This window comes from Portunus trituberculatus, chromosome 11, assembly GCF_017591435.1.
Source record: "Portunus trituberculatus isolate SZX2019 chromosome 11, ASM1759143v1, whole genome shotgun sequence".
Taxonomy (NCBI): domain Eukaryota; kingdom Metazoa; phylum Arthropoda; class Malacostraca; order Decapoda; family Portunidae; genus Portunus; species Portunus trituberculatus.
Window position 1 is genome coordinate 2,963,381 of NC_059265.1, and position 7,431 is coordinate 2,970,811.

The 7,431-nt window shown below is 40.1% G+C and overlaps 1 long non-coding RNA gene across 1 annotated transcript; it reads right to left on the bottom strand.

The window, feature by feature from the left end:
• Window positions 1–4,641: 4,641 nt before the first annotated feature.
• Window positions 4,642–7,165, bottom strand: LOC123502359. Its single transcript, XR_006673974.1, has 3 exons — window positions 7,015–7,165; window positions 5,719–5,844; window positions 4,642–4,734 (listed from the first exon to the last, which is right to left on the bottom strand). It is a non-coding gene; the product is annotated as an uncharacterized LOC123502359 (long non-coding RNA).
• Window positions 7,166–7,431: the final 266 nt, after the last annotated feature.

Consider the following 7,431-nt stretch of genomic DNA (forward strand, 5'->3'; position numbering starts at 1 on the left):
AGAGAGAGAGAGAGAGAGAGAGAGAGAGAGAGAGAGAGAGAGAGAGAGAGAGTTCTAAAGGCAGAATGACAAGATTTTTACAATATTAACTGGAGAAACATTCTTGAAAACCCTGCCAATCATTTCTGGCCTTGGAAAATAGTCATGGTGGAGAATAAAGCGTTTTAATCGTGTTTTATGGTTCTAGAGGCAGAGTAACTACATTTCTACATTATTAACTGGAGAAACACTCTTGAAAACCCTGCCAGTCATCTCTGTGGCCTTGGAAAACAGTCGTGGTGAGAGTAAATTGTTTGTGAATATAGCCCTTTGACTGACACACAAACATCAACAATGCACATTCTTCATTCCCTCTGAGCTCAGTAAGTGAATGATTGAGTGAGCTGAGTGAATCTCTTAACAAGCACACTACATCTTTGTCCTGAGAATCCAACACTTGCTTCACAAACTCATGTGGGGATTAAAATAGTGAAAACTGTGCCCATTGATATTGTCACCTCCATACACCCTTCCTAATGTCAATAAAATGGTATCATCACAGCCAAACTTTCTTCAAATGCCATCAAAAACATGCCAAATAATCTTAAAATACCATAAAAACATGCCAAACTGTCTTAAAATGTCCTTAAAAGAAAAAAAAAAAAAAAAAAAAAAAAAACATGACAAACTGCTAATCTATCCTAACTCTTCTTCATGGCTTAGGTGTTGTCTTGTACCCTGGGTGTTTTGTTGTAGAAGGCTTGTGTTGTGTTGTGGCGTGGCTTGTCTTGGCTTGGCTTGACTTTCCTGTAATGAGAGATGCACTGTTTACATTGAGTCACCTTCACTATGTTGTAAACTGAACTGAACGCAACTCAACCAAACAAACTGTCTTAAAATGCCCTTAAAACATGCCAAACTGTCTCAATATGCCCTCAAATATGTCAAACTCTTAATATATCCTCATAACCTGCCAAACTGTCTTAAATTGCACTCAAAATCTGCCAAACTGTCTTAAAATGGCCTTGAAACCTGCCAAACTATCTTCAATTTCCCTTAAAACCTCCCAAATTGTCTTAATATACCCTCAAAACCAGCCAAACTGTTACAAATTGGCCTCAAAACCTGCCAAATTGTAACAAAATGTCCTCAAAACATACCAAACTATCTTAACATGGCCTCTAAACTGTCTTACAATACCCTCAAAACATGCCACTGTCTAAAATATCCTCAAAACATACCAAACTGTCTAAAATGCCCTTAGAACATGCCAAACTGTCTAAAATGCCCTTAAAACATGCCAAACTAATTTAAAATACCCATCAAACATGCCAAACTGCCTCAAAAATGTCCTAAAAATCTTACCCAGCCCAACCCAACTCACACCACACACCACACCACTGACCTGCATAAGGAAGGAAGCCGTGTGACCTCAGCTTTGAGTGGCCACCTCCTCTCGGGTCACAGTGAAGTCGCAGTCCAGGAGTCCTGTGGCAAGGTCAGAGGTCACACAGGTCACAATGGGATAGTAATAATAGTAATAGTATTAGTACAGGAGGAGGAGGAGGAGGAGGAGGAGGAGGAGGAGGAGGAGGAGGAGGAGGAGGAGGAGGAGGAGGAGGAGGAGGAGGAGGAAGGAGGAAGGAGGAAGGAGGAAGGAAGGAAGGAGGAGAGAGAGAGAGAGAGAGAGAGAGAGAGAGAGAGAGAGAGAGAGAGAGAGAGAGAGAGAGAGAGAGAGAGAGAGAGAAATAGCAAAAAAATTATAAAATGACAATATTTATTATTTTACCTTTTCTTTTTCTCTTTCTTCTTCTTCTCCTCTTCTCATCTTCTTCCACCTCTTCCTTCTTCTTCTTCTTCCTCCTCTTCTTCTTGTCTTGGTCTGTCTTTCTTCATATTCTTAACACAATCTGAAATAAATAAAACTGGATTAATATCTGAGAGAGAGAGAGAGAGAGAGAGAGAGAGAGAGAGACCTTAGTGGTTCAGTGTGCGGAGGCCATACATAAATTCAGAGTGTTATTGAAGCAGTGGGTAAGTAAGTGAAGTGCTTGACAGTGACACATAGAGAATAAGTGAATAAGTGAAGTGATAATACAAGATACATAGTGACACAAGTGATACACTGCAGGAGTAATTATCACTAAATCAATAAGAACACTAGCAGTCAAATAGTTGGTGGGCTTTGAGATAGGAGATACCCATAATGCCTTCTTTAGCCCGTTAAAACATAATGCCACACTCACCAAACACACAGCACACCAGCACACACCATTCCCACACCTGCACACACCAGCAAACCACAAACAACCCTTTGCAAACACTGGAAAATGCAAAAAAACACACCCAAAAATATAGTTTACACAACAAACAACACATTTACACACACACCACATGTACCACACACACACCACACCACAGAAACCTTTCCAACACCTGCACACACCAGCACAGTACACAGCTTGGTGTGGAGGGAGATATGGAGGAAAGAAAGGAGGTGGTGGAGGGAAAAATGAGAAAAATTGTCAGGTTTTGAAGTGAGATTTAGAAAAGTACTATTTTGACTATGATAGAAGTGAGATAGGAGACTCAAAATTGGAGGGAAGGTGGAGGAAACATGGAGGAAATAGTCTACTGAAGGAAAAGCCAGGAGGACCTGTGGAGGGAGATATGGAAGAAACAAGACAAACATTACCTAACCAAAACGCACCAAAAATTACCTAAAAATATTGCATCAAGCAACAAAACACACACACACACACACACACACACACACACACACACAAGCCATATTGATAGAATTTTCAGAGAGACGTATAATTTGCTAAGGGAATATTGGAGTAGCATTTCACTATATGGACAAGGAAATGATGAAGAAATTGATAAGTACTAAAATAAGACCTAGATTGGAATATGCAGGAGTTGTGTGACTCCCATAAAAAAAAACACATAAGAAAATTAGAGAGACTACAAAAATGGCTGCAAGAATGGTTCCAGAATTTAAAGGGATGGCATATGAGGAGAGACTAAAGGCAATGGATCTACCAACCTTGGAGCAGAGAAGAGAGAGGAGGATCTGGTACAAGTTTATAAATTGATTAACGGAATGGATGAAGTGGATAATGAGAAACTGATCCTGAGAGAAGAATATGACTTTAGAAGCACAAGATCGCATAGTAAGAAACTAAGGAAGGGACGATGTCTGAGAGATGTTAAAAATTTAGTTTCCGCAAAGATGTGTTGAGACTTGGAACAGTTTGAGTGAGGAAGTGGTGTCAGCAAAGAGTGTACATAGTTTTAAAGAAAAATTAGATAAGTCTAGATATGGAGACGGGACCACACGAGCATAAAGCCCAGGCCCTGTAAAACTACAACTAGGTAAATACACACACACACACACACACACCTGCACTCCACAAACAACCCTTAAATCACACCTGGAAAACACCCACAATAAGTCTACCATCTAGCCAACCCACACCAAAAACAAGCAATACTATACATAGGTAGCTATAGTTGACATTACAAAACATACAAAAACAGTATTATTCCAGTGTTTCACCACATTCCACTAAATGTTTTACCCACCTCATGAGATAGAGCTCCTCATTACGATATTTTAATCCATATTTATAAGGCGCAACCTATTTATAATGGTGATACCAATTTCAAAAATTTAATCGTATTTTGGCGATCTCACTCAGTCAATAGAACAGAGACAGACTGGCGCGAGCTGCTCGACCCAGGGCAGCTGGCTGCCCAACATTAGTGACTCGTTTTGTTTGAGCTATTGTTTCCGCTGATTGGTTACTTCCGTTTGAAAGTGAACCGGCGGCCAATGAAAAAAAAAATCATAATTTATTCAACCAATCACGGTGGCCTTGAGGCTTGCGGTATGAATTTGAATTCAGTTTGAGGCAAGATGTCCCACTGTGCAGGTTGTGAACTGCATTACTTCAATGTTTTGGTTATCATATTTTCAATAGATGTCATGTCGGCTGAGTGAGAGCTGTGAGGGTGGAGCTAGGAAACGAGGAAAACTGGAGGACCACTTCATTTGGACAGTGCCACAGTTCCTACTAATACATATTGGTTTGTAGAGCAAGAAAAATAAATCATGAAAATAATTTAATACAACAACACCTGGATAGAATTTTGATTGTCCCCATCATATTGACAGGTTAATGGTATATGATGGCTGTTATTATCATTGATGTTTTCTTTCAGGGTTCACAAGCAGACACGCAGTGTTGTCCAAAGCCTTAGTCACTTTGTTACTGAATCATAAAAAACACACAAAGCGAGTAGATGAAGCACTGATGGAGCGATGGCGTGGGCATACACTTCATCACTTCAGGAGCCAAAATTTTAAAATATCTTGAACCACCATTAAAACACCCTAAAATAGCCTAAAATACTTGAAAGTCTTAAACACCCTTAAATAACCTTAAAATAGCCTTAAAAAACACTAAAACAGCCTTAAACACCCTTAAAATAGCATAAAACTCCCTTAAACATCCTAAAATTCTTAAAACACCCTAAAATAGCCTTAAACAATCTAAAACAGCCTAAAAATACCCTGAGACAGCCTTAAAACATCCTAAAGTAGCCTTAAACACCCTCAAAGTTTTCAAACACCCTAAAACAGCCTTCAATACTCACAGTTGGCTAAGTGTGTCCCAGCTGGTGCAGATGCCATGTTCCATCCCTACATAGAGCAACTTCCTTTAGTACGGCCGGTGGTGTCTGGTGATCCTGTTGGGAGGAGGAGGTGGTGGTGGTAGTAGTAGTGGTGGTGGTTATACTAGTACTAGAGGTGGTAGTGAAATGGTGTGGTTTTGTGAGCATCTGATGTGGTAATGTTGGTGGGTGTGGTTGGACAGTGGTAGTGGTGGTGGTGGGGGTGATGGTGGTGGTAATAGAAGGATTTTAAAAAGACAAATATTTTCTGGCCAAAACAAGTGAAAAAAATTGATGTTCATGAGACAAAATTGTAAGAAAAAACACGCTATCACACATCCCACACTCACCAAACACACACCACACCAGCACACACCATTCCCACACCTGCACACACCAGTAAATCATAAACAACTCTTTGCAAACACTGGAAAACGTAAAAAACACACACCAAAAAAATATATAGTTTACACACACACAAAAAAAAAACACTTACACACACACCGCACGCACCACATACACACCACACCTGCGGAAACCTTTCCACACCGCACACACCAGCACAGTATACAGCTTGGTGTGTGGAGGGAGATATGGAGGAAAGATGAGAAAAATTGTCAGGTTTTGAAGTGAGATTTAGAAAAGTACTATTTTGACTATGATAGAAGTGAGATAGGAGAGTCAAAATTGGAGGGAAGGTGGAGGAAACATGGAGGAAATAGTCTATGGAAGGAAAAGCCTGGAGGTAACCTGTGGAGGGAGATATAGAGGAAACAAGACAAACATTACCTAAACAAAAAAGCACCAAAAATTACCTTAAAATATTGCATCACACAACAAAACACACACACACACACACACCAAAAACAACCCTCAAATCACACCTGGAAAACACCCACAATAAGTCTACCCTAGCCAACCCACACCAAAAAACAAAAAAAAACAATATACCTACATAGCTATAGTTGACATTACAAAAACTTACAAAAAATACACTTACACACCCACCACACTCACAGCACACCTACAGACACCTTTCCCACACCCACACACACTCACCTCTCCCTCTGGAACTTGGTGAGTGGAGTATTTGTGGAGTTTTGTCGCAGAGAGGACACAGGCAGCCCGTCACCACCAGCGGCTCTCCAAGGACCAGTTGTGACATTGCGGCAAGCCATGGTGCACCTATGGAATAGTGATAGTTGTAATTGTAGTGGTAGTAATAGTATAAATGAGGCATGACAAGGCGTAGGAAAGGAGAAAAACTGACTAAAGGCCAACACAGAAAAGGGCCTATGTGGGAGGCACTGAAGCAGGGTGATGCACACTGCCTAACACACAATAACACCAACACATCTCAGTAACCGCTTCAACTATCAAACTATCACGCATATGGGAGTGCACAAACTATCTACAGAGCCAATATGGGGGCGTAGTAAATGAGAAAAACTGAAAATAGTTAACACAGAAATGGCCGATGTGGCAAGCAGGATGGCGGACACTGCCTAACACAATAACACCACCATATCTCAGTAACCGCTTCAAATATCACACTATTACGGATATGGAAGGTGTATGGGTGCATAACCTATCTATGGAGGCAATATGGGGGCACAACAAGGCGTAGGAGGGCAGGAATGGTAAACCTACAGTTTCACCACCTTGCCCTTTCTGGACAAAACTATTTTTGTGTGGTAGATTTTGGCTTGCTTTTAATTATCTTGATCTTGATCTTGATGGTACAGGTGACGCAGAATTTCTTCTGGGTCAGGCCTTTGTATCGGCAGCTCCTGTAGGGAACATTAAAATACCACTTGTTTTTGGCGCAAATCAACCAATTTTTTTTTACAGCCCCGAAACATATTATGATTTCCATCAAAAAACAACTGGTAAATTAATTAAAAACAAGCTGAAATCTACCAGAAGAAATTTGTTTGTAAACAATTAAGCCCATGTCACGGAGCCCGCCGAGCCGCCGCCGGGTTTGATGCGGGAGGCGAGGCTATTGTCATGGCTGATCACCAAAACACGCTTAAAAAAAGAAAAAAAATGTGTCGCCATTCAAAAAGGTTGCATCTAGTATATATGGGGTTCAAATTACTCGTAATCAGGAGTTCTATCTCTTGAGGTGGGTAAAAAAAAAAAAAAAAAACACGTAGCTGATTGTGGTGAAACTCTGCAGTAATACCGCAGGAATGACCACCACAAATGAGGCAACAAAAATCCGAAAGTTGCTTATTAAAGACGCACTTATTTTCAGTTTACCAGACTTTTTTCACCTTAATTGGCACGTCTCACTACTCTACATACTTCACCTAATAACCATGTACACTCACACACTTGGGAATAACTCACCTGCTCCACAAATGTTCAAAAGCTGTCAATGTCAACACTCCAAGCTAGCAATGACGGGTGTTCTGGCTGGTTCTGGTTGGTGTCGGAAGTAATGCCTTTTGGAACGGCACTTCCTGATGGGTTTTCCTGTCGCTCCGGGTTTTTTATATTGCTGTTTATTAATTTTACTGTTGTTATATTCACAGTCTGTTTTTTTTTTTTTTTTTTTTTTTTTTCTTTTTTAGTTTTGCATATTTCTTTTCTGTTTTGTCTTTTCTCCAAAATTCCAACAATATGTCTTTTGGTATTTTCAATTTCACTGTTTTCATATAGCAAACAGTGCTTCCACTTTCAAGGAAATATCCTTATTTTAGGGAAATTTTTTATGTCACAAGGATCATGTTAAGGAAATTACTAAATCTAAGGAAATTCTAAGGA